The following is a 27,782-nucleotide window of genomic DNA, read 5'->3' as shown; positions in this document are numbered from 1 at the left end:
AACAACGAAAGCAATAAAAGTATCAACAAAACAACAATAAGAATAAAAATGAGCACAAGCAGCAAGTTGTTGAACAGTGCAATCAACGGCAAAAGTCAAGTAAACAAATACTACAAGTAGCTAGGTAGCTCTGAATATGTACATACTCGTATGCATGTATGTATGTATGTATGTGGGAAGAGCGACGCCGACGACGACGCCGAGCCCACCGAATGGCGAGCGGTGACGGCGAGTTGTTGAGGTGGGGAAAGGTGTCATTTTACCAGTTTATTTTAAAAGTATGCGCTTCTCTATCCCCCACAAACATACAAATACACACAAACACAAGGTTGGGAGATGTAGAAGTGACAGAATGTTCATTTGTGTTAAAAATAGAATTTGCATTCAAAACGGGCACAGAATGCGATGGGGCAATTGAACTGAAGACGAGACAAAAACAAACCACAAAAAAACAGGAAGATGCTGTAGTGAAAATTAAATAAAAATAAAATTAAGTAAACTAAAAACAAATAAAAAATAAATAAAATAAAATAAAATAAATTAAATAAAATTAAAATAAATAAAAATAAAATTAAAATAAATAGAATTAAATTAAAGTAGTTACATTAAAATTAAAATAAATTAAAGAAAATTAACAAAAAAATAATAAATTAAAATAAATTAAATTAAATTGAAATTGAAAAAATTTATTTAAAATAAGCAAAACTAAAATAAACAAAATAAAAGAAAAACAGTGAGATGCCACAACAAAAATTATAATAAAATAAAAATTAAAATTAATAAAACTAAAATAAATACAATAAATAAAAATAAATATTATAAACATAAAATTAAACTAAATAAGAATAAGCAAAATTAAATTAAACAAATTAGAGAAATAAACCCGAATTAATTAAAGGAAAAACATTGCATATTACACCAAACTAATTTAAATTAATGTTTGAAGGATTGGAGGTACTCAGATATTTCAATAAGCAAAAAAATCGATGTCATCATCCGGCAATTTAATATTTTGAAAAAATTTCTGCAATTTCCAATCAATTCAATAAAAAGTTTCAGAGATATTCGACAATTAGTAAGGTACTCTCGAAGCCTCATTGGTAGGTAGCTGGTAGTAAAAGTAAGTCGTAGACAGCTTCTACAAGGTGGCGAAAAATTAATCATTTATACTCTTTGCAAATGGCGTCTTACGACAATCATATTTGTGAACTACTAAGTAAAAAATGTAGAGAAAAATGAAACTGAATGAATAATTTTGCGCCACCTTCTGCTTGCTTCTACTGCTTAGAAATTATGAAATTATGGAACTACTCGATAAATTCCAAAGAAGTTTATGCAGCTTATTGATATCATCAAAAACTAGTATTTGAACGACGTATTTTTTTAACGATTTTTCTTACAATAAACAAAACTTCCTTCCTTGAAATTCCGGTCTCTGCTTTATAAGCCGTTATTTTGTTAAACAAAACAAAATAGTCCCTTAAATTAATTTATATTTAAATGATACTCAAATAAAATAAAGTACACAATAAACAAAATAAATTTAAACGACTCAAATTAAAACCATAAATTAAACAGAAAATAGCTAATTTAAAGATTAAATAAACCCACTAGAAGCAACAGAAGAAAATTCAAAACACAACCCACACATTTTCGTTGAAAGAAATCACTCAGGAAAATAAACAAAATCCAATGAATGGTATTATCACATCGAAAAGTGCTGTTCGACTAACAACAATGACGCGTAGGTACACTCAGGAACACGAATAAACAAGTGAAAAAACGGGCCGTGAAACGCAAACTGAGCGAGGCAATGATACCATAAAGCCAAGTGGGGCCAATCATCATTGAAATGCTAAGCCATTAACACACTGTGCGAAACATACATAAAGTAAGGCATTTCTGTAAAAGCAACAACAATACGCCAAGTATTTAGGAAGTGGAGGCGTTTGTTTGTGAAAACGTTAGTGTGCGCCAATTTACGGCCTAGATCAACTAAATAGAGTCACTTTATGAAAAGTTAAATTTCAAAAATTTGCAGTTATTCTTCTAAATACTGTGGTTTTCGAGTTTTATTAAAAAAGAAAGTATTCTCGAAAAAAATAAAGTTAAAAGTTTTCGATTTTTATTATTCGTTGAAAATGGATAATATCAAATTTTGAAGGAAAACTCAATCTCACCGAAAATTTTACTACATTCCTGCAGAATGCTGTGATTTTATTGTTTTATTAAGAAAAAACAGAAATTTCGAAAAAAAAAAATGCAAATTTGGAGGTTTTCGATTTTTATTATTGGTTGAAACACTAGTCGTACCTGAAAGTGGATAATTTCAAAGTTTGAAGCAGGACGTAAACTCACCGAAAATTTTACTAAATTTTTTGAACGGCTGTTGAAATTCCTATTCAATCGTGCAATATGATTTTCTTGTCGTTTTTGCAAAGCAGCTGTGCAAAATAAAATTTTCATTCGCACTGAAATATACAGGCAAAATTACATGTGATGGGGGCTTTCGATGACTAAAATTTGAAAAATTGTTTGAATCAACTGTTTAAAGTGCAAATACAATCGTGCAAAACGGTTTTGCTGCTACTTTTCCAATGAAATTTATTTTATTGCTGCGAATGAGTAGAGTGCTAAATAAAATTTTCAATTGCACGGATACATGCTAGGCCTCTTCTTTTCGCCAAGCGTTAGCAAGTGACAACTGGCGTAAATGACCGTATCTTGGCAACGCGGAAATAGAGCTGCCTAAATTACATGCATTTGTGCAATAGTGAGTTATACCAGTTTTATGAGGTATAGCCATACCCGCTAGCGGCGAATCTTGCTCAATAACTTTGTTGTTGCTTTCACATGCAAATTTTTCATCGAGTTAGTCGAGCAGAGACGTGGCGAATAGAAGAGCCCTTCTATTGCAAGATTTCTTATAATGAGGACTTTCAACGACTATATTTTTTGAATCAGCTGTGTGAAATGCAAAAGAAGTCGTGCAAGAGGATTTCGCTGTTGTTTTTGCAAAGCAATTTATTTTATTGTTGCAAGCAAATTCAGTGTAAATGCAAATGCACTGAGTTAGAAACTACTTATTAAAGGGATTTCCAATAGCTGGTAAAAGCATGAAATGCAGAAATTCTAAACGAGTAAATGCAGGACTGCGGAGTTACAAAATAGAGTCGTATTTTGCCTGCAATTCTTAGCCAGGTAGCTCGGGGTTCGCCGTTGTCTTTTTTTTCAATATTTTTTTTTGCAGTGTCTTGGAATAGAATGACAACTCTGAAATTCGTGCACACCGCCCATTGTGGAAGGGTTTTGCAAAACTAGGAGAATCAGCTAATTTTTTTAATTGTTCTACGACCGCGTAATAGATATTTGATCCAAAAGGTTTTGCATTTCCTTATGAACTTTTAACTGTTCTACTTAGTTGAGATGGGTTTTGACAACAGGTAAGGCGAGTAATAAGAATCGTGCCTCAAAAATATTGCATAAATTTTATTGGATAACTGCAAGGGCACTGCTTAGTAGCAGCCATTTAAATTGAGCTTAATCGAAGAATTGTAAATATCAAACACCCAGTTGTTTTGTGATATCTGTAGTGCATCAGAGTCCTAATTGAATTTGCAAATTGTAGGAATATTCTGCTCCTCATCCAGGCATGGTGACTTTGTTTTGTAAATATTTTAGTTCTATGTGTTAGTTTCTTACACTTTCTCAATGATCCGCACCTTTTATCGAATATCAGCAAATAATGAGAATAGATATCGAAATGCCAACAGCAGCCAACACTTTTGCATTTTATGTCACTTCATTTCAATATACTCAAGTCCAAACTCCTGTCAAGTAATCAAAAAGTACATACACTTGAGAAATAGATGCAACTCTGAACTTGAGCACCTCATCCAAGGGTAAAATATCATAAAATACCTAAAAGCTCAACGAATACGTCGCCTTAAATACGTAGAAAGAATGCCAGACATAGAGCACCAAAACGAGCCTTCAGAACACAATCGTATCGGAAGCGACCTAAGGGCAGTCCAAACCAAAGATAGATGCAGTTATCGACGATCTCAAAGAGATGAACGTGAAAAATTGGTGGCGCTTAGTAGCGGATCGAGAAATCTGCGGAAACAGTAGTCCACCTAGGAACATTCTCTGATCAGAGGATCTTACTGACTGACGTGGCGAGGTGTTTTCATTCTTCTCGGTATTTTTAATTCTTTCTAAAGTAATTTGAAGCGGTTACAATAACCATGATTTGTAAAGCTAATCTCCCTTTATTTCGCTACACCACCAAGTAACAAAAAATATTTTTATATTCTAACAATTTGCTCCATTTAGCTGTTCAGCACTGTACACATTTTGATGTTAAGTTGGATTGAATGCGTAATTTGCCTGTAACAGAAAAATGTAACTGCACACATACACATACAAATGTACATACGAGTATGTGTGCACATATTTGAGCTTATCGCAAGCAAGTATTTCACTGTGCATTTGTTTGCTCACTGCCGTTGTGATAACATTGAGAAAGGTAAGTATGTCTTTTCGAACGTACATACATTCAAACATGCGCACAATGTAATTTGTGAGTGTGTAAATCTAAATGCATTAGGGAATTTTAAGCTGAACGTCTCGCCGTACGTATTAACGTCGTATTTGTGCGTTATTGAGATTAAATGCAAATTTATAATTAAATAAAAACTAGAGGTATATGAAACATATTTTACGAGAAGTGATTATTACAAAGATTTTCAATTTGTAAGTACTTAACCAGAAGCTTTGAAGCTAATTGTCGCATGGAAAAGTGAAATCAATTCATTGTGCTCGAAGTTGTAGCCGATATTTCGGCTGCTGGACTGGACTTATTGGGTGATTTTGTAATGGAAGTTTTCGCTATTTGATAGGCCTCTTCATTTGCTTCTGCATGGGTCTGTATTTTTTCACATAGTAGGGCATCATTTACACACCATCTTTTCGTCGCAAAATTGCATTCGACAGTACGAAAAGGAGTTTCCTGTATTGCGCGATGTCTGAATTTGGTATCCCCGCAAAACTAATACGGCTATGCAAGATGACGTTGCTCAACACCAGCAGCGCCGTCAGAATTGGGAAGGACCTCTCCGAGCCGTTTGATACCAAACGAGGTTTCAGACAGGGTGAATCGCTGTCGTATGACTTCTTTAATCTGATGTTGGAGAGGATCGTACGAGCCGCAGAACTTAATCGCTCAGGCACAATTTTTTATAAAAACGTATGCCGATGATATTGACATCATCGGCCTTAACAACCGCGCTGTTAGTTCTGCCTTCTCCAAACTGGATAAAGAGGCAAAGCAAATGGGTCTGGTGATGAACGAGGACAAAACGAAGTACCTCCTGTCATCAAACAAACAGTCGGCGCATTCGCGTATCGGCACCCACATCCCTGTTGACAGTTATGATTTCGAGATTGTAAAGGACTTCGCATACTTAGGAACCAGCATTAACACCGATAACAAAAGAAACCTTGAAATCCAATGTAGAATCTCTCTTGCCAACAAGTGCTACTTTGGACTAAGTAGGCAATTGAGTAGTAAAGTCCTCTCTCGACGAACACAACTAACATTCTACAAGACTCTCATCATGCCCGTCCTAACGTATGGCGCAGAAGCGTGGACAATGACAACATCCGATGAAGCGGCTCTTGGAGTGTTTGAGAGAAATATTATGCGTAAGATTTTTGGACCTTTGCATGTTGGCAACGGCGAATATCGTAGGCGATGGAACGATGAGCTGTATGAGCTTAACGACGACATAGACATAGGGCAGCGAATAAAGATCCAGCGGCTACGTTGGCTGGGTATTGTCGTCCGAATGGATACAAATGCTCCGGCTTTGAAAGTATTCGATGCGGTACCAGCTGGTGGTAGTAAAGGAAGAGGAAGACCTCCTCTGCGTTGGAAAGATCAGGTGGAGAAGGACTTGGCTTCACTTGGTGTATCCAACTGGCGCCGGTTAGCACGCGAAAGAAAGAAACGACTGGCGCGCTTTGTTAAACTGTAAAATTATTCAGGTTCAACAAAATTATATTATATCCTCCTATGTTATCTTTAAAAAGTTGAAAGTTTTGAAGAAATTTTAAAGATTTTGCACAAAATTTCAAACTTTGTGTTATATAGTTTTTGTTGTAGTAAAAATATAGTTCCTTATTTGTATACAAAAAAGTGTGGTGTATTTATAATTTTGCAACGGGGTGTATATAAGAAGAAATCGCAGGGGTACGACTCAAAATTTGGACCAAAAATTCCTCAATTATTATTTTTTAGTTCGAGAGTATGATTCGAGAGTATGAGATTCACTTCAACGGTAAAGAACTCATCAGCAAGTTGTTGAAATTAGTCATTAGAAAACCAACTCAGCTCACTCAGCCCATTTCTATTTATTCCCAATACGTTTTTTTTTTTTTATTGCACTCTTGAGACTTCCTTTTGTTTAAATATTTAAATATATTTCGCTATTTTTGTTTCCATTTAGTGCTGTCAGTCAGTTCATTAGCTATTAAAATACTAGGTATTTGTTGTTTTGGGCTAATTGCCAACAAATAAATATTTTGTTGTGGAAAGCAGAGAATTTTATCTGTTGTTTTGTATTTAAGTAATGAAAAACCCGTAATGAAAGTTACGCTAAAAATTTAAATAAGATTAAATACGACTTAATCAATTCCTTCACAAGCGATAACAAACCCGATAATTGCATGCCTTTAGGTTATTTCTTTTGCACGCGTCTAAGAAAGTCGTAAAAATAGATATACGATGGTAAATTTTAAATGAAAATAAATAAACGCAAAAATAGAAACCAAAAAGAAAAAAGCTCAAAACAACAGCAAAAGCCAATATGTTAATGTATGCGGTAATAGAAGCGAAAGAGCGAATGGACGAGTTTGGGAAAATAAAATAAAAAGCCGCAACGTGACACGCACCATATTGAGCAGTGCGCTGAGTATCAACCATAAGCCGACAAAGGTTATTGGAGCCAGAAAAACAAAACTAAAAAAAATTTAAGAAAACAACAACAAATACGTCATTAAATCCAGTATGACGTGCAATGTGGATAATGTTTGTGACGACAAAAAAACGCTTGCGTCCCTCAGCGATAAGAGCCAGCAAACATTACAAAAAACGGAGCAAAAACGCAAAAAAGCAAAAAAGAAAACTTCATTTTCAAAACAGCAGCGTAAGGAATTTGTGCATGTTTTGCCATAAATTAAACGCATTTGGGTAGAAACAAGTTGAACGGCGAGCGCGAACAGACTCAATAGCATACGCAGAAATGGCCAGGCATCTTATTGAAGCACACGCACTGCGGAGTTTACTGGGTTACAGTGAAGCAATTGCGCAAAAGTGCGAGCTGTTTTTTGCATGAAAATAAATAAATGGAAAATAAAAGGTAGAATAGGAACTATCGAGATCTTATGCACGTTAAAATTGTATGTCTGACAGCTTTGGGAGATGCCGCCTTAAATCTTTGAATAAGTCAAATCAAATTCAGATTCAAAATAAAATTCTATGGTTTTAATGGTTTGTAGTATTTTTCGTCTTCAGAAACCTTGCAAACAAAATGTTTTAAGTCCAAAATGGTTGTTTTGTTAAGGGAGTATTCTAGTGTAGGGGGGTATTCTAGTGTAGAAATTCGAAAAAATCGTTCTTTTTTTTTGATATTCTCAAAACTTAACTTTTCAAGAATATGTCCTTAAAAGGATTTGTTAAAATTTTAATTATTTCCAGCTATCTTAGTATCACGACTTCTAAACTGGCTCGACTGGAACACCATAGGGCGTAATTGCACCCAAAACTTTAAACGCGTTTTTCTCGAAACTATATATTTAAAAATGTTTACCTTGATTTCCGGTTCTACTTAACCGATTTACTTGAAATTTGGTATGAGCCTTCGCAATATATATAACGATCGTACTTACTATTATTATAAACAAAATAAAATGTTTACTGTTTAAAACAAATGCCGAAAAGTAACAAAAAGTAGTAAATAAATTTATAATTTTTTCGGGCAGCCGTAATTTGGGCAAAAAAACATTGTTTTCGACATTTTTGTAGTAAGTACGATAGCAGCATTCATCAAGATTAATAATCTTTTTTATTTTTTGATTTCAGATTATTAGAACGCTTGCAATCGTGGTAGGTGTGGCGCGCCATTTTTTGTTAACCCCCCACTTCAACAACTTATAACTTTTTGTAATTTTAATGTAATTTATTTTTTTTAACAGAAAAAATAATGTTTATGTATAAGCTTTGAGTTCAATTCACCGATATAAAAGAAAACAAAATGGACAAAGTTATAACCTTCTTTTTTGGACCTGCTCCCATACAGACTCTAGTGCCTTGAGGTGACCGGCATGACTTTTTAAAGTTAAATTTGCCATATGAAATCAAAAAATTCTTTAACTTAAATGCAATTCTCGTACTATTAGAAGGTAATTTGGCTTTTTTGGTTTCTAAAAATTACCAAAACTATAAAATAATAAATTTAAAAATATCAACAAAACCAAAAATCAATTCAATTATAAATATTTTATGCTTTCAATAAGCTGCGCAAATTTAATTCAACTTTATCGAACGCGTTTTAGATTGCCGTGATCACTAACTTCGAAATCGGATGCAAATGGAAACTGTCACGACTTCCATTTGCCGTCAGCTACCTGCCAACGAGGGTCCAAGACTCGTCACTAATCACACTGGTTTACAAATATTTAATAATTTTTTTTACACGAGAACCAAACCTAATTCCTATGTAAAATCGGTTGCCAAGTCCGAAAATGTACACATTTTTTTCATGTAGTTTTAGAGATATCATAAAAATGCCTAATATCTGGATAATGGGTTAACCCCTCGAGGTTAGGTTAGGTTAGGTTAGGTTGAAGCGGTTGTCCACTAAGCGACACACTCAGGCTCATAGCACATTGTTTTGCTGTGTAGGGAACTTGTCCGTATCTCTCCTCAAAGCAATGTGTAATTTTCAAAAAATTTACAATACCACTGATTTCTACAGAACTGAGATTTTCCAATTCATTAAAATTTGTCTACCTAAAATAGTAAACCTACGTCTGGATAGAGCAGGACAATGGCACAGAAGGTGCGAGATCGTCTCTTTTCCTCCTCATCTAGGCAACTTCTGCAGAAGTCATATGTTTGCACGCCCGGTGACCTACGACTGGCTTAGCAGATTCTGTGCGTTTAGCATTGAGAGTCGGCCGCCATTGCCGGCTATTCTGCATTTGGTTTCATTACGCTGCTCTTACGATTTCCTCAAAGATAAGTACCTTACATATCTGTAAGGTTATGCCTTGTGTGTCTCATCAGTCAACTTGGTGCCAAACTCGCTAGTTTATCGGCTCTGCAGTTACCCCCAATGTCTCAATGGTCTCTTTAAGAGACGTTCGACATTTCATGGCAAGTGATAATTACAATTTTTTTTTTTTGTTTTTTTTTTACAATTTATATTTACGCGTATATGAAACTACTGACTAACCCTAACCCCTAACCCCTAACCTCTTGCATTACAAAAGGTTTCGCATGGCTCATAGATCTCATAGATCTCTAAGCACTGTAGGCCACTCGCCAATATTATCCATCAGCACAATCGATGTATGTATGTATTTGTGAGCGCAAATTGTAAATAGGAAATCTGCGCAAATAGCAAAAAAGAGTACAAAATCGATCTACCCGCGAAAAAAGTAAGCGAACGATCGCTGAACTTAGGTGCACATTGAACTAACCGACACGGCTGAAAGTGCGTGAACAGCATCGAAGTTTCGATAAGCGGCACTTTGTAAAAGAGCAACAAATACATAGCAAGTATACGTAGATACCAAAACAACAAACAAACAAATGTAACAACAACAACAACTGCAACAGCAACCCACCAAAAGGGCAGAACAAGCAGGGCAATTACAATTAAAGCAGGACAACAGTGCAATGCTGGTAATATCGAATGTTAAGATGAGTGTGTGTGTGTGTGTGCTGGTGCGACGAGCCATAACAGCAAAAGCAACAAATGTCTGCAGCAATAATAACAATAATAGCAAGTGTACGCAAAAGAGTCGTGAGCTGGCTGCCGGTTCATTTATCATCGTTACAGGTTGTTGCTGTTGCTGTTGGGTTGCTGTTGTTTATTTTTTGTTTATTTATTTTCAGTGAACTTTTTCTAGTTTTACGTTTAAATGTTTATCTTTCTGTTCACTTTTTGGTTTTGCTTCGACTATCGTTGTTGTTGCCATTACTGTTGTTTTTTTTTTTTTGCGGTTGTTGCCCGACATTAAGTTGCGCGCTGGCTTTTGTAAAGCTTGTCGTTGTGCGACTGCCTGTATGTATGCATGTGGCTTGTAGGTATTCTGATTTTATTATTGTTGCTAATGTTACGCTTGATTGAGTTCAAATGAAATACACGAAACTCGCGATAAAAGGCTACAAAAAAGATAAGTAAACGTTAAGAAGAAACATGTAAAATAAGGTACAACAACACCAGATCATATCTTCCAATTATTTTTGAACGAAATGGAAGTCAAGACATTTTCGCTATAAATTCTCCGCCAAAATAATTATTTAATCCTTTAAATTGTAAATCATTCGAAAATTCTGTTTACTTCGTACATCTTTTTTAGGTTAACGAGTACGTAGAAGATAGCAAAAACTTTATTCGTTTTTTAGGAACTTCGCAAAGTGCCCGCGATTTTTTTTTTAACCAGAAGTTGAATTGAGATGCTGCTGATCTTTTTACTTATAATGAAGTAAAATGACAGTATTTGATGATGTGATACATTTTTAACTACAAATTTAAATTTTTTGCGTGCCCCTATCTGAATTAAAAATTTGTTTATACAAGGTATTACAAGGTATACAATTAACTGTGCCAATTTTGAACGGCAATGGAATGCGTAAATGTGCAAAATAAAACTTCGATCATTCAATATCATTTTCTTTATTTAGTAAAATAAAATTGGATGCTTAATTTTGTGCCACCTTGTACTGCTAGTTGCAAAGCAAGCATGGAAAAATAAAGGAATGCCGGACTAGAAAGATTTCGACTCCGTCCGATACTCAAGGTGGGAAATTATACATATAAACCTGACCTAACGTATGGAAAATTAAAAAAAAAAATCGCGCACATAATTAAGTCGCTTTACTTTTTACAATATTCGCAATATTTTTCATGCTACATTTTTTTCGTAAATTTTTTATAAAAATGTGGTTCATTGTATAACTTAAACCTTATGAGTAAAAATTCCAGATTTTCAAGATTTTCATTAAATTTACAAGTTTATTATTCAAAAATGAATAAAATATGGAAATTAGTACAAGGAAATTTCCCCACGAGCAGTTATTATATTCTCACAGTAAAATTCATAAAATTGCCCTAAGAGGAGAACACGCAATTTTCTGAATTTCTCTTGTATCGGAACATTACATTTTTGCATTAGCAAACCATTTCTCCGTGTGCTTTCTATTGAAAAGTGGAACAGCGGCGCCATAATGCAACTGCAGGCGCTTTTTATTTCATTTGATTTTGTGGCAGCTTCGGTATAACTTTTCGTTTACCGATTTCTCTGCTTGTTGTTGTTCGTGCAAAAAATAGTGCTCCTATGCTCTTATAGCTTTATACATAAATCAAAAATGTTGAGAAAAGCAGATGTGTACACAGATGCCAGTACATGCAGTATGTTTGCATGTGTGAGTTTGTATGTGTCTCTCTTTTTTGTTGTACTTGGTTTCGTTTTTATTAATTGATTTCCAGCTAGTCCCGCTGAATCTCGTTTTGTGTAGACTTTTTTGTTGCCGCTTTTCCCAACGCATTTCGCCACTGAAAATCGCGTGCTGCCGCTGTGATGTGTGATAATTTGTGTACATTTTTCCAATAATTTTTTGTGTTTTTGTTTTTTTAGCTGGATTTATTGCGTTTCCATGTTTGGCTGACGTTGGCATTTAAAATGTAGTAGGTTAATGGCAATTATTGCTGATGATATTGTTTTTTGAGATTTATTGCATTGCATTACAACTCCTGACACGCCCAAAGCAGCAAAACTCACCAGTACCAGTTGACATTAATAAATTTAGCGCGCAGCAAAAAGTGTGTGCAGTGCAAAAATCAAATGACGCAACAAAGAACATCGTTCAACAACATAATCGGCGCTGGATTACATGTAACAATGACGTAAGCTTTTGCCAAAGGCATGGCGTATCATAGGCTAACAACATAGCTGCTTAACATCAGTTACGCTTATACATATATAACAACAACAACACGCGTTCCTCCTTACAAACTGCCATTTCTTGCTACAGCCTCCTTAACAGCCATCACCAGAAACATTAGCAACTAATGATGAGCGAGTCATGCATCGAAGCATTGAAAAAGGGAACACCAATAACAACACGTCACGCAGGTTTTGCCATTTCACACAATTTTCGCAATCGTAGATTAGCAGAAGTGTGATAAAAGCAGAGATAACGACAAAAGGAAAAAAGCCAAAGAGCGAAGCATAAAAGGGTGGTTATTCAGGAGCCTATAAATTGGCATACAAAACTCAAGTGTTGGAAAAATTTCACCAGGGAGCATTTTAGGCATGTTCGTCTACTTGCAGACAAGTAGTTCGACTTCTTCGCGAATTTTAAGCGACATTGGCCTCCACGGCCGTATTATTGGCTTGTTGACGTTGAGAAGCGTCAAGACATAAAAGGTTGTGACAGCAACTTGCCAAAACCCCGAAAACAACCCGCCGGCGTTTCCAATGCCATCCAACAGTAGATCACACCAAAAGGGAACGTTTTGCCAGACAGTTTGGTTTGAGGAGGCCGGAGAAGAGATGATCGTTATGCAGAGGCTCTTCACAAGCGTACGTATGCTGAGTATAGTCCGGATCTCAAAATAAGCCAAAATAGTCCGGATCTCTTAAGATTCATCAATGAATCCAAGAAATATGTGGAAGAGTGAACTCAAACTAATTTTTCCGTGTTATCACCCACATTTTATCTTTCCTATCTCTCTATTCGTTCTACTGAAATCTATCCGGGTGTAGTGCAATGGTCTCCTGACTGAGTGCTTGGACTTGTCCAACCCCCCACAAATCTAATCTAATATCCAAGTTAAGTCTGTATGCGTACAAGTTTAACGAGCCGCAAAATCCAGAACGTATTTCTACCAGTATAACGCGGCTTTCATGAATCAGCTGAATTTCTTTAACAACAATACTATAGCAAATAATTGATAACAGACAAAGTTTGTGATGATGGTCTTTCGATGAATGTCATTGAAGACCTTCCGGTATACCAGCCGATCTTGTGGTTGTCTGTGTTTCAAGATCGCGCCACTGTATTCAAAGAGATGACTTTTGACATGCCTGGGCGGTGGCTCAGCTGGCAGTTTAAGTCTGCTGGGACGGTTTCTGCGACAAGATACCAGCAAATAATGCTTTTAGAGCACAACATTATTGTGTAAATGGCGTTCTAGAGACATTAGCAGGCACTTCAATGCAGTCATACTAGCATCCGCGCACAAAAATGGGCAGCTTTGTTTAGAACCGACCAATATTTGTTTGCCTTTGCGCCAAGTGCAATGATGCAGATATCTGAGGATTCTGGAATATAATTTTTGAGCGAGATTTAATGATTTTTCCACAAAAAATTTTCAGATCAAGCTATTAAATTAGTTCTTTCTTTCTATAAGTAATAGCTACACTGAGCTGGGTCGAGATAACTTGATTGGACTCCCGATTTTCTCTGTAGTTGTCGCAACCACTAACAAGCGCATAGACGTATATCAACATAAATAACTTTCGTATAGCTGTCTCGGTCTTCACGTTATTTTTTATCAGTTAAAAGCTTACAAACAATCATTAATTGAATAAAGCAACTGTAATTACCTTCTCAGCCACGCATTGGGTAAAATGCCATTTTGGTTAGATATAAACACTCGCAGGTGAGGGTCGCGGTCAGCGAGTTTCATTTTGATGTTGATTATTGTGTACGATAAGACCGACAACGGTGAAAATGGCATGTGACAGCGACGTTTGTTGCTGCACGTTAAATATATGTGAACACATATTTACATACAAACAGAGGCGCAAATATTTATACAAATGGTGTATACGCAAACAGACAATTATTGGCGCATAAATAAAATGGTATTACGATGGATTTCAGACATCAGGAATATTCAAGTGTCAGGCCAGCTTTTGATAAGTAGATGTAGGAGGAAAATTGAATGGAGCCAGAAAACAGTATAAATGTGTTCGGAAATGCAATTACACAAGAATTTTTAGAGGTCATAAAATGAAATGAAGTTCCATATCCAAGTAAGTAGAAGAATCGGAGTTGGTTTGTGAAAATCGTCAGCTCTTTTTGATCTCCATACCATACATATGTACATATGGATACATGCGTCAAACCAAAGTTGTGCGATCCCTTCATTTTATACGAATTAGATGAAGTTTTGTTTCATTTCTGTCAAGTTTCTGTGTGATTTTTTTTTTTAATTTTCCTTCTTTACTAGCAAAACTCACTGACAGTTCATTTTGAGGGTACCAGGCCCTCGAACGCTAAGAGAGCCAAACAGCCGAGATAGTGGCAGACTGTGACCAACTTTCAGTGTTTTATCTACTTGGCATGTCTACATACTTCTATTACCACTTTAGACTCCAGCAAAAAAACACAAATAACTACTTTTGCTTCGAAAACTCTCGCCTGACTTTAACTTCCCCGACTTTATAGCACTGGCAGAGGTAAGAGGTGTTGTTAACCATGTTGCAGAAATGCATTTCCTCCCCCCCCCAAGCCAAAAAATGGTCATCTATGCCGCAAAACACATCCAGTCGGCTTCAAGAGTCATCTGCTGGAAATTTTACTGATGCTTGGGTATTCAAAAATGTGCCTAACCCAAATATTGCAGATATTTTGTGCGGTTTGTTATTTGTTCGAAGTGAAATTTGAATAATGAGGAGCTTTTTCGTGGTGGAAATACACTCGGAGGAACAACATCAAAACGCACGCCACAAATAGGAGGAGGAGCTCAGCCAAACACCCAAAAGTGGTGTACGTGCCAATTATATTATATATGTATATTCGAATAATGAATTCTTTGATACGTTTTGCGGTGTACAACTCGGAAATCAATGTTATATAAAGTGGCTCAAATATAAAAAAATGAGGAGTCAAATCTTACTGCGGAGAAGAGTGCAATTTTAAAGAGTAGGGCAGTCCCAAATCTGGAAATTTCTTCAAAATAATTCAGTTGTATCCGGACGAGATATATTTCTTACATTTCGGGATGCTGAAACATGTAATAAAAAGCACTGAATTCGAGCACTAAATTGTTGTGTGCGTAATCAAAAAAAATAAAAAAATATATAAAATAAAAACTAAATTAAATTTTAAAAATTGAAAAAAATAAAAAATAGAAAAAATATATATAAAAAAATTGTTAAATAAAAATACAATCAAAAAATAAATAAAATTAGTTTACAAAACATAATAAAAAAATTAATAAAAATAAAAACATAATAAAAAATTTAATTTAAAAAAATAGAAAAAAAAATTTAATGGAAGTTGTTAAATAAAAATACAATAAAAAAATATAAAAAAAAATGTTTAATAAAAACACAATAAAAAAATATTAAAAAAATTCTTAAATAAAAATATTATACAATAAAAAAATAAATAAAATTAGTTAAAAAACATTATAAAAAAAAATTTTATAAAAATAAAAAAATTTAATTTCAAAAAAATTTTGGGAAAACAAATAAAAAATATAATAGAAAAAAAAATTGTTAAATAAAAATACAATAAAAAAATAAAAAAAATTGTAAATCAAAATGCAATAAATTTTTTTTTGAATTTTAAATAAAAATACAATAAAAAAATAAATAAAATTTGTTTAAATAAAAAATAATAAAAAAAAATTAATAAAAATAAAAACAGTAAAAAATTTAATTTAAAAAAATAGAAAAAAAATAATAAATTGAAAAAAAAAAAATTGTTAAATAATAATATAAAAAACAAAATAAAATTTTTAAAATAAAACTAAAAAAATAGTAAAAAAAATTAATGAAAATATAAAATTATGTAAATAATAAAATAAAATTAGTAAAAAAAATGTAAATATCTCTATTCTTTCATAACAACTTTTGCTGATGCCGGTTTTCCACAGTTTTTCGCGCATGAAACGTAAAAATTTGAGTTGCTCGCACGCATGCTTGACTTTTGCAAAAGTTGCTAAATTTTTTTTCTTTTTTTATAATTGCTTGAAATCTAAACATAAATAATCAAATTACAAATCCATAATACTTCGCAATATTGCCACGTTAATTGAGATGCAAATAAGCCCGTACTAGCTTCGAAAGAGCAAGCTACACACTATACACAGGCGCATTCGCTTCTTCTATATCAGTATTAGAAATGCAGCATACAAAACTCTAAGTCAAGCCACAGTACAAGCAACGTTATCAGCGCTAATTAATGCGGTCAATCGAAGTCAAAGGCCTCAGATGTCATGTAAATACTTGACCAAAGCTGCGCATGAGAGTTAAGCTAAAAATACTTGCATACAAACAATGAATTGCATTTACAAACCACAACTCTGAAGGTAACAAGCAATCATGAAAATTAAGTGACATGCACTGCGAGACGTTTAATTAATCAGCGCTAACAAACTGATCCCAAAGGGTGATAGAAGCGCACAAACAAAAAAGTACAAAAAACATACAAGAAACAAAACAAGCAAAACCAGAGGATTGCTAGCAACTGATAAGCGCAGTTTGCATATAAAACTTTACTTTTATTAATTCCAACGCATTAATTTTTATTTATGCCTTACATTTGCAGATTAAATCACTCGACTAATGTTTGCCTTGCCAATGTATGTGCATTTGTATGTGAAGTTAGAAATGAAAATCCGGAGTAAATATAGGCCTTGGAAGGCAACACACACACACACGCAGCGACGAAGCGAAATAAACGCAAAAGCTAAAGCGAGCTGAATGGAATGAATTTATAGACGCAAACTACTAGTTGTACTGGAAATAAAAGAAATAAGGCAGATTAATTGAAGGAAGGAAGGCACAGCTAGCCATACAAATACTCGCACATATTGGAGGAAAAAATCAAAAAACAAAAAAAAAAGATAAAGCTAGCGGCTGAACTGAAATGCCTCGCAATAAATGGTGCACAGAAATCAACCGACAAAAAATGTATGCCAACCAAATATAGCAACCAAATAATAGTGAAGGCGATAAGACAGACAAAAATGGTAAACGAACAATTGGAGATTGAAAATCAAAGAAATAAAAAAGTAAAATAAAATACTATATAGTTGGCGGCAATGCTCCAGAGAAAACTATGAAGAGCAATTGCAATGGGCGTGGCGTAGCGATCAACGGACAAGAGATCGCATAGTCTTTTATGGAGTGACAGCGTGACACGCAGCGATAGGAGCGACGGCAAAAAACAAAATACGCCTGAGTATGCTTACAAACCGTTGGAGTGGCTTTTGCTGCAGCCATTTGATTTAGCAGATCTCTAATCACACAAATACAGCCAAAAATGAAACTGACGAGGGTTGAGGATGAGAATTCGGTTCTTTGTTCACTGTTCAGTGCAGTTTTAATGGCAGGCACGGTTAATTACGCTGCAGAGGCGCCTGAACTAATGAGGCTAATTTTTACTTATCTGTATCAAATTTAGTGAGATTTTGATATATATTTTAACGTAATCCCGAAAAACCGCGATTAGTCCCGAAATCTAATTTTCCTAAATTCAGTAAATGTGACGGACAAAAGTATAGAAATGTAGTAGAAATGCAAAATGTAGTAGAAATGTAAGATGTAGTAGAAATGAAAAATGTAGTAGAAATGAAAAAAGTAGTCGAAATGAAGAATGTAGTTGAAATGAAAAAGTAGTAGAAATGAAAAATGTAGTGGAAATATAAAAAGGAAGTAGAATGAAGAAAGTAATAGAAACGAAAAATGTACTAGAAACGTAAACTGTAGTAGAAATGTAAAATGCAGTAGAAATAAAAATTGTAGTAGAAATTAAAAATTTAGTAGGATGGAAACATAGTAGAAATGTAAAATGTAGCAGAAATGCAAACTGTAGCAGAGATGTAAAATGCAGTAGAAATGGAAAATGTAGTAGAAATCAAAAAGTAGTAGAAATTAAAAATGTACTAGAAATACATATAAAAATGAAGCTAAATGAAGAAAGTAATAGAGACGAAAAATGTAGAAAGAAAGAAGTATTAAAAATGTACCAGAAATGTAAAATGCAGTAGAAATGAAAAATGTAGTAGAAATGAAAAAAGTAGTCGAAATGAATGTAGAAGAAATGAAAAAGTAGTAGAAATGAAAAATGTAGTAGAAATATAAAAATGAATCTAAATGAAGAAAGTAATAGAGACGAAAAATGTAGAAAGAAAAAAGTATTAAAAATGTAACAGAAATGTAAAATGCAGTAGAATTGAAAAATATAGTAGAAATAAAATATGTAATAGAAATGAATCCCAGCTTGTCCCGAATTGCCAATTGAACTAGTAATATAATTATAACGCATATTTTAACAAATTACGAGTGCTCAATTAAATTTTCTTAATAGCACCTTATAAAAAACTCAGCAATTGCTTGCATTCCGATTCCCAAAAAGAAGAGCAGCAATGCGGAACCAATGAATTTGCCTACAGAATTCTAAGAGACATACTTGTTGCGCTTCATACCACACCACATTTTCTTTTCCGTTATATACTAGAGCAATATTTCTTTTCATTTTTTCCATTTTATTACCTTTTATTCTCCACATTTATTTGTAGTTTTACGTGTCGAGACTATTAATAATTGCCCAAACGCTCGATTGGACAAAACGCATTTGCGCTTGACTGACTAAATGCTGGCCCTAAGCTAGCCAAGTGCGTACTTGCTGGACTGAGGTACTCGCATATACATATTTTACATACATATAAGTAAGTATAAGTAGACACTACGTCAGAAACACAACCAGCGTCGATGTGACACGGCCAACAAAACGCAATAATAATATTGTAATGGTAGTTATTTCGCACACTTGACTGGCTATGCGAACGACCGACCGGCCAACTGACTAAGTGTCTGCGCTTGGCTATCAACAGCAGCAGCAGCAGCAGTCGAGTGTTGCTGGAAGTGCTCGCACAGCAAACTTGTGGATTACTAGCCAGGCCCCTTCAATGTCAAATGGCAAGTGGAGTGGTGTGTCCACGCACACAAAAAGTGCTCATCGCAGCGGTTCAATGGCCAACAACGATTTATAATACATTGTTATTGTTAATGCTTTTGTTGTTAAGCGATATGACTTATTGCGCAGTTGGTTTTCAAGTAGTTTATAGGTAAAGGGTTTGAGTTTGGCACTTGTAATCGCTCTGGAGAGTTTAACGTTTATTTAATTTTATAACTTTGTGCAGTTTCGAGTGGGTTACCCCTCAAGAGTTCGTTAGCTATATTGTAGCGGGTTTTTGGTATCCATAATTTTGATACTATCTAAATCAAATATTAATACTGCTCTTGAAAATCAATTTACACCTTTTGTTTGATTACCCCGCTTATAGGGTCTGGATTGGCTGTTAAATCTGCAGTAAATTATACCAGAAATTCTAGTGTTTGTAGCAGAAAGTGGGTTAAAGACGTGGCAGCAGGCAATATTGGCGATTAAACGCTCAGTAAATTATACTACATAAAGATTTCCAGATTTTTTTTGTAGACACTTGGTTATAGGTATTATATTTGGCAGCCGTAAATGTGTTCTCGAACAATCCAAAACAGTTCATAAGAGAGTTGCCTCAGTCAATAATGTGCAAAAAGTTTACTTTTATTTTAGAATAAATCGCAAGAAAAAATATGGTGACTTAGTACATTTAAAACCGCCGTGCTAGTTTCAGGTTTACAAGCCGCACACATTCATATGAAACGCACCGTTGAGTATAATCACTAAATCTTGCTTTGATTTACGTACTTCAATTATTTTTTTGTTAAACTTCTTCAAAATAATTGCTATATCTACAATAACTCACCTTTGCACCGCTTCTCAATTACGTTTTATATGGCGTACAACAAAAGCACTTTAGGCCAAATGCTTGAACAATTTGCATATATTAAACTGACACAAAAACTTTTGCCTCTAAATTCATGAAAAGTCTCTCATTGCATAAGTGCTGAAAAGAGAGGAGAGACGGGAGAAAAACGCTATAAAATCATTTAAATACCAAAACAGGTTTACAAATTACACGACAAAAATACTTAAGCATACAATATTACCTGGCATACCCTGTAGGCAAAATCTGAGCTAGGGAAACAAATTTCTGGTTCAAAATTAGTACGCTTTTGACAGTTTCGCAGCAGTCGCGAGGTGTTAGTTTGGTGAAGTGGCGAGAAAAATAAGCACATTTTGGGAAGTTTTTTTCTTGGCCGGACAATGAAATGCGAAATTCACGAAATATACGTACAAGTGTAAGTAAATTCTGAAAAAGGGCCTCTATTGTGCATGTCCCAAGCTGAATAAATTATTATTATTGGTTTTATTTTATAAATAATATAAAGCATCTTTTGGGCGAAAAAGTGATTTGAAGACCAAAGGGCCGGACTAACTACAACTGGAATTTTAAATTCACGGTGGAAACAGTTTTTTTAAAGAAGTTATTAGTTATTATTAGTTATACATATAATTTTTTTCAGTAACTTTTTACTAAATTAAAAAGCTCCTACAGTGGAGCTCGTACATTGCGTGTCTGTTTGCATTCTCTAGCTGTCAGTCTATGAGTTATTGTCAAAAAGCCTCTTTATCCGCAGCGTGTGACTGTTTGTTGCGGTTTATGATCTGGCGGAGTCAATGGACCTTACTTTTTCGAAAATGAAGCTGGTGCAACAGCTACGGTGAATGGATTGCGCTATCGAGAGATGATTAACGATTTTTTATGGCCGGAATTGGATGGTATTGATCTGGACAACGTTTATTTTCAACAAGACGGCGCTACGTGTCACACAAGCAACGAAACTATTGATCTCTCTTATTGGAAAACCCTTTATATCGAAAGAAATCGAAACCTGCTTTGATCCAGAATGTAATTACGAATATGCGAAATTTCAAATCATTCGATCATCGTTTACATAAAATTTGCTTTTGCTGAGAAATTATAATGATTTTAAAGATAATGTGCGGCATTTTCCAATATCTTTAAACAGTCACGATATCACTAGTACAAATCGGATATCAATCGATTTAGTTGTTTTTACAGGGGCCGAAAGGTTTTTCATTCATGAAATATTCTCATAGAAAATAAGTGCACAATCTCTTGGAACATTGTTTTTTTTTTGTTTTTTTTTCGTTTTGCTCATATATCAATGTACAAATTCTAATGTCCATATAATTTAGAGAACTCTATACTGGCACGGAACTATCGAAAAAGAGAGGCAAAGCGTACTACCTCGTATCAACCGAATTTTATTCCTACTCCTATTTGTTATATGAAAAAGAGCAAAAACGCCAGTGCGGTTCGTTATGGTTCGGTATACACAAGCAGCGCACCCGTTCAGTAACAGTGGATTTTCCGGCAGGGTAGGGATGCTTTCACGGTGAATGCTTTCAAGCACAAAGGAATGAATGAGTGTATGAATCGCTGTTCTTACAAACTTCATTTCAAATGCTTCAACACACATATATATGTGAAGGAAAAGTACGAGTAGAACGCTGCGCATTGACGGCATGCAAGAATGCCAAAGGATACGAGTAATATCAGCGAACAATATGACGAAAAGCTACAAAAACAACTACAATGAAAAGTATACAAATTTGTAGAAGAGTAAAGTGATGTGTCTTTTTTTTTGTAAAGAGATGAGATGAGAAGACAAAGTAGTAGTTTTTGAGAGATGACTACATATGAATGTACCCCGCCGGGAATTTCATAGTCGACTACTAGAATAGCTAATGTTTTGAGTAAACAATTCGTACAGTTTTATTGATCGTTCTACTTCGCACTAATTTCAGTAAATGAGGATACCACTTGAAAAAATGTATTGAATAGGTTAGGTTAGCCTGGTTGGCAATAATCCACGCATAGACCTTTTGGTCCCTAGCGATTAAAAAAAATTTCTCTTAGGTGTTTCACCCTAGAGAACTAATGCTTGTTTTTATGCGGAAATGGTAATTCTTGATCAATTCGACTAAAATATATTTAACACAATTTTTTTTCTATTCTTAGACATCAATCATGAACAAAAGTTTAAAAGTAAAGTATATTCGAGCCATAGTCATAGTTAAGAGACAGTAGGCTTATAGTTAGTTGAGTTCCCTAGAGGGTACAAATAAAGTCAAATGCATCGCTTCTAAATATATAAAATAATAATGGAAGCGCGCAGCATGTAAGCAGTCAAACAGATAACCAAAAAATTTGTACATTTTAGATTCATATGTACATATGTATGTACATGTATAAAAGCACTCAAGTTAGGAAGCTTGTGCTGAAGCAAATGCTCCGTGGAGGGGAAATTCCCCTGCTCGACTACAAGGACTGTTACTGATTTGATAAATTTGTTTCACGTTCCACTTATTTTTAAGGGAGTGGCGAGAAGCAGCAACGGCAATAATCAGTGTATTGCGCAGCTACAAATACGCATATTTATTATATTATACTCGTATATGAAACGTAAGGTATGTATAAATATGAGACGACACCAAATATCTGCAAAACGAAAAGGTATAAGTGAATTGTAAAAACATAGTAAGGATAATAGGATTTCAAGAAGCGCAGAGGAAAGCTAGCCTTCAACGTATAAAACACAGAGTGATACGTCTGTTCGATAGAAATTCGCACTGCAAGAGATTGCAAGGGGTGAATAAAGTAAGAGCTGAGTAGAAAACGCACATGTCTTTCGAATGCTGTGCCAGGACGTGAGCAGGTCGGAGGAGGTGGAAAGGAGTTTGAAAGCGCAGCACGTAGCGCAAATACAGAAGAAATAGCAAGCAGGCGTGTAAACAGATAAAAATTGAATCCGCAAGAGCAGACGATGTTAAAGGGACATACTGCACGATATAAAAGCAAATACGAAGAAAAAGAGCAAAAAAAATTTAAACATACAAAAAATTGCTACATATCAAACGAAAAAAACTTTTAATTAATTTTTTTTATAAATGTATCAAAAAAAAAAATTATTTATAAAATGAGGAAGAAATTAGGTGGAAAGTTTGGTAAAAAAAGATATTAAAATGGTAAAATATAAAAACACGATAAAAAACGGAATAAAATTTATTAAAATTTGAAAATAAAATTTATAAAAAATAAATTTAAAAAATATGATAGAATAAAAATTGATAAAAAAAGTAATAAATATCGATAAAAAAGAAAAACATAATTAAAAAAACTGACAAAGAACAACACCAAACAAATCATAAAAAAAATTCTTTAAAAAGGGGAAAACATAAAAATACTAAGATGAAAGCAAAATTGATAGAAAATAAGAAAACAAATAAGTCAAACATTTATTTAAAAAAGGAAAAATTATAAAATTAAGAAAAATCATTAATTATAATTAAAAAAAACTACATAAAGGCAAAGACGGTAATAAAAATACTTAAAAGAAAAGCAAAAATTATAAAAAAAACGCAAACGAAAAATAATAATAAAGAGGAAAATTTAAAAAAAAAAGAAAAACTTTGATAAATAAAAGAAAAAAATCGTTAAAATTATATAAAAAAATTGGGATAAATTATAAAAAATTGGGAGAAAAATAGTTAAAAAATATTAATGAAATAAAAGATGAAAAAAATGATAAAAAGGACACCATAAAAATTATTAAAAAACACGCAAAATAATAATGCAAAAACAAAACAAAATTAATACAAATAAGAGAAGAAATAAATAAACATTGATGAAAAATGTACCAAAAATCGATAAAAAAAAATATTAAAAAACAATTATAGAAAAAGTAAAATGGTAAAAAGATAATAAAAATTGATACAACAAGGAAAACAAATTGACCTAAAAATGGAAAATCAAAATACAAAGAGGAAAAAATTAAACAAAAAAATATTCAAGAAAAAGGCTAAAATTAATAAAAAATAAAAAAAAAAACAAAAAAAAGTGGTGAAAAGAGAATTATAATTGTAACAAATAATAGCAAAAGTTGATATAAGTCGATAAAAATCGAAAGTTCCTAAAAAATAAGAGAAAAAATAAAGATAAAAAATAATAGAAAAAATAAAAAGAAATAAAAAATGAAAACAATTGATGAAAAATAATTCAAATTTATACAAAAAAAATATAAATTAAAAAAATATATATATAAAAAAGAAAACAATTGAGAGAAGAAAAATTTATACAAAAATATATAAATTTAAAAAAATATATAAAAAAGAAAACAATTGAGAGAAGAAAAATTTATACAAAAAAATATAAATTAAAAAAATATATATAAAAAAGAAAATAATTGATAAAAGACAAGAAAAATGTATACAAATTAAAAAACATATATAAAAAAGAAAACAATTGATAAAAAAGAGGAAAAATGTATACAAAAAAATATAAATAAAAAAAAAAATTATAAAAAAGACAACAATTGATAAAAAAGAATTCAAATTTAATAAAAAAAAAATAAATTAAAAAAAAATTATACAAAAGACAACAATTGATGAAAAAGACTTCAAATTTATACAAAAAAATATAAATTAAAAAAATATTATAAAAAAGAAAACAATTGATAAAAGAGAAGAAAAATGTATACAAAAAAATATAAATTAAAAAAAATATATAAAAAAGAAAACAATTGATAAAAGAGAAGAAAAATGTATACAAAAAAATATAAATTAAAAAAATATATAAAAAAAGAAAATAATTGATAAAAGACAAGAAAAATGTATACAAATTAAAAAACATATATAAAAAAGAAAACAATTAATAAAAAAGAGGAAAAATGTATACAAAAAAATATAAATTGAAAAAGAAAGTTAAAAAAAAGCTCAATAAAAAATTCTTGCAAATCAAAAACGAGTGACGTATAAAACGAAAATCATACAGTCACCGAAAAATATAAATTAAAAAAATATATAAAAAAAAGAAAATAATTGATAAGAGACAAGAAAAATGTATACAAATTAAAAAACATATATAAAAAAGAAAACAATTGATAAAAAAGAGGATAAATTTATAAAAAATTCTTGCAAATCAAAAACGAGTGACGTATAAAACGAAAATCATACAGTCACCGAAATCAGCGCGCACTGGCAGGCAAAAGTAAAGGATTAGAAGTGCAGCTACAAATCACAAAACAAAGAGAAAATGTGAAAGGAGTGCCAGTGAAAATATAATAAAAGCGGAGTGAATATTTAGAGCATTAACAAAAAGCGCATGAGGAAATATGACAGGCTGCTCGTATGTGTGGGAAACTTTAGGAAACGGAGCAAGAAAGAGAGCGAGAGTGAGTGAATGCGAATTGTGACTCTTGAAAGGAAGACCCAGCACGTAAGCCTGAAAATAAGTGTAACTGTGCAGTGCAAAATAAGTAAGAAATAAAACGAAAAAAAAGTGGATTTGAAGTTCTTACTCCACAATCTGAGTGGTAAAAGGGACAACTGGTGCAAAAGAACTTTTCAAAAAGTAATTTTATTATAAAACACAAAACGTGGATTTGCCAAAGTTTTGCAACAATGCGGAAGTGAGTGCGGTGTGCGTGCCAGGTTGCCGCGTTGCCAGGTGCGGATGCATAACAGCGCCGTTGAAGAAGAAAAGCTGTCTTAGAGCAGCAGTGTAAGATAAGTAACTAGTATTTTATTGGGATAGGAAAGCACTCGAAAAGGATTGGCTGTGCAAGCACAAAATGTGCAGAGCAGATTGGCGAATAAAGGTGTAACAATTGTGTGAACTAATGAAGCGCGCATTTAGGAAGATAAGCAGAAAAGAAGCGGTAAAGGTTGCAAAAGTTCGGAGAAGAGATTCATTTAAATTGATTAGTAAAGAAAGAAAATGTTCAAATATAAGAGCAAAAGGTAGTTTGGTTGGGTGAACATAAATAATAACGCAGATATGAAATTAAAGGGAGCGTTGTAGGAAAACTAAATTACATGGAGATTAGCGCACTGGTTATATTCGAGTACGAAAACACAATAGTCTGCTAAATCGAATGAGCTGACGCCAGTTAGAAACTTATTTTTCAGAGATGGGGAAGATTTACTCAAACCACAAGCAGAGTTTGCGAATGATGCATTAATAAAAATAGTTATTTACCACAGCAGCGCTAGTCGAGTGGGTGTGCGGGCTTGAAACCCATTGTGTGGATATGAAAAATCGAAAGATAGAAAAAGTAAGTCCTTATACCTGTCGCTCTGCGGTAGACAAACGACTGGGTGCATTTCTGCCTTAAAAAGGCGTCTTATAAAAACCGCACATTCTTAGAAACCTGATTGACTTCATTTATGGGGGGAGAAGCTGGCCAGTAGCGCGGTTCAATTACCGATCCACAATGCGCATTACACCGGACGACTTCCTCCACTATAGCATCAGAGAAGAATCTTTATCAGAGTGAGAAATGGGAGACAAATTTCTGAGCTGTCTACTATGGTTGCAAACTTTCAACGTTTCGTTCGCTCTGTGTTGCTAAGTGTGCGATGCTTGGCCAAAGTGAGATACTGATCGAAGCGGATGTCACTAGAAGAACAATAGATTCGGCTTACGTTAAAAAATATTAATGCAGGAAATACTTCATCACCATCGTCAATTCCCAGAGCTGCAAGTTGGAACATACGGCCACTAGGAAATACTTAAAGCCGGACAATCAAACAGCTTCACTCTGTTTGCGAAAGTTTAATAATTAACTCTCTGTCAAGCATTTTTTTCTTGCCTCAGCTTAGGATTAGATATATAGATTCTTGATAAACAGGATTAGTTTACTGCGGCGGTAGCCCTTGGCCGGGAAAAATCCGAGTCATTCCGATAACGTACAACCGGCTGCCATAGGAATGGCGCAGACAGCATTTAGACAGACAATAAACGACATTCATCCGGAAACCATCCCCACCTTCTTAAGCTCTCGACCACCGAATGCCGTAATCGGAGTCCAACCATCATCTACAGCAGATAAAGGTTCCAGCCTCCCCGTGAGACCCGCGTAACACGGGCACAATTACGTTCTGGATATAGTAGCAAGTTAAACTCCTACTTATCCAGAATTGACCCCGACATACCAAACATATGTCCTGCATGTGAAGGCAGCCCGCACGACACTAACCACCTTTTTCACATGCCCCTCAAAACCCACCCATCTAACACACATCTGTCTCTGGACCCAGCCTTTCAAAGCAGCACGTTTCCTGGACCTACTTTGGATGAGTTAGACGAAGACGGCCGGTGATACACACTACACTGACAGTGCTTGTATTACTGCTACAACTACAACAACAACAACATAAATGGCCTCATGACCTTTTGTGCCCCAGTGAAGGAAGATCAGCATCGAACCGTTGGCGGTTCATGCTTTCGCAGGAGAGCCTTAAGAAGCTGGATTATTCGATTTTGGGCCGAAAATCTTGTAATGAGGAATGATCAAAAACACTGCGTGTACTGTAATCTTCCAAAAACCTTTCCGCAGAAGTGAGCATCCAAATTTAGCGACGTGTGTTTTTTTCCTCATCATGAAACATGAGGCGCGATTTGTTAATTGTGAACTACCTTAAAAACAAGACTCAGTAGTTGTGTCATTTTTTCGTTTAGAGCATCTCTTGGATGACCATCTCCCGCATGACCATC

At 33.9% G+C, this 27,782-nt stretch overlaps 1 protein-coding gene across 4 annotated transcripts in view; it reads right to left on the bottom strand.

Annotated features, from left to right (window-relative positions):
• Positions 1 to 27,782, bottom strand: part of LOC129245250 (7SK snRNA methylphosphate capping enzyme bin3) — a 175,390-nt gene that overhangs the window by 90,067 nt on the left and 57,541 nt on the right. For all 4 annotated transcript variants that reach the window (XM_054883301.1, XM_054883302.1, XM_054883299.1 and 1 more), the window contains one exon: positions 20,064 to 20,204. The gene's annotated coding sequence lies outside the window, so the exon portion shown is untranslated. The remainder of the gene's footprint in view (positions 1 to 20,063; positions 20,205 to 27,782) is intronic.

The sequence above is a fragment of the Anastrepha obliqua genome, chromosome 4, assembly GCF_027943255.1.
Source record: "Anastrepha obliqua isolate idAnaObli1 chromosome 4, idAnaObli1_1.0, whole genome shotgun sequence".
NCBI classification, from domain to species: Eukaryota; Metazoa; Arthropoda; class Insecta; order Diptera; family Tephritidae; genus Anastrepha; species Anastrepha obliqua.
The sequence above is the reverse complement of the archived record's forward strand: the minus strand, read 5'-3'. Positions and strand labels throughout refer to the sequence as shown.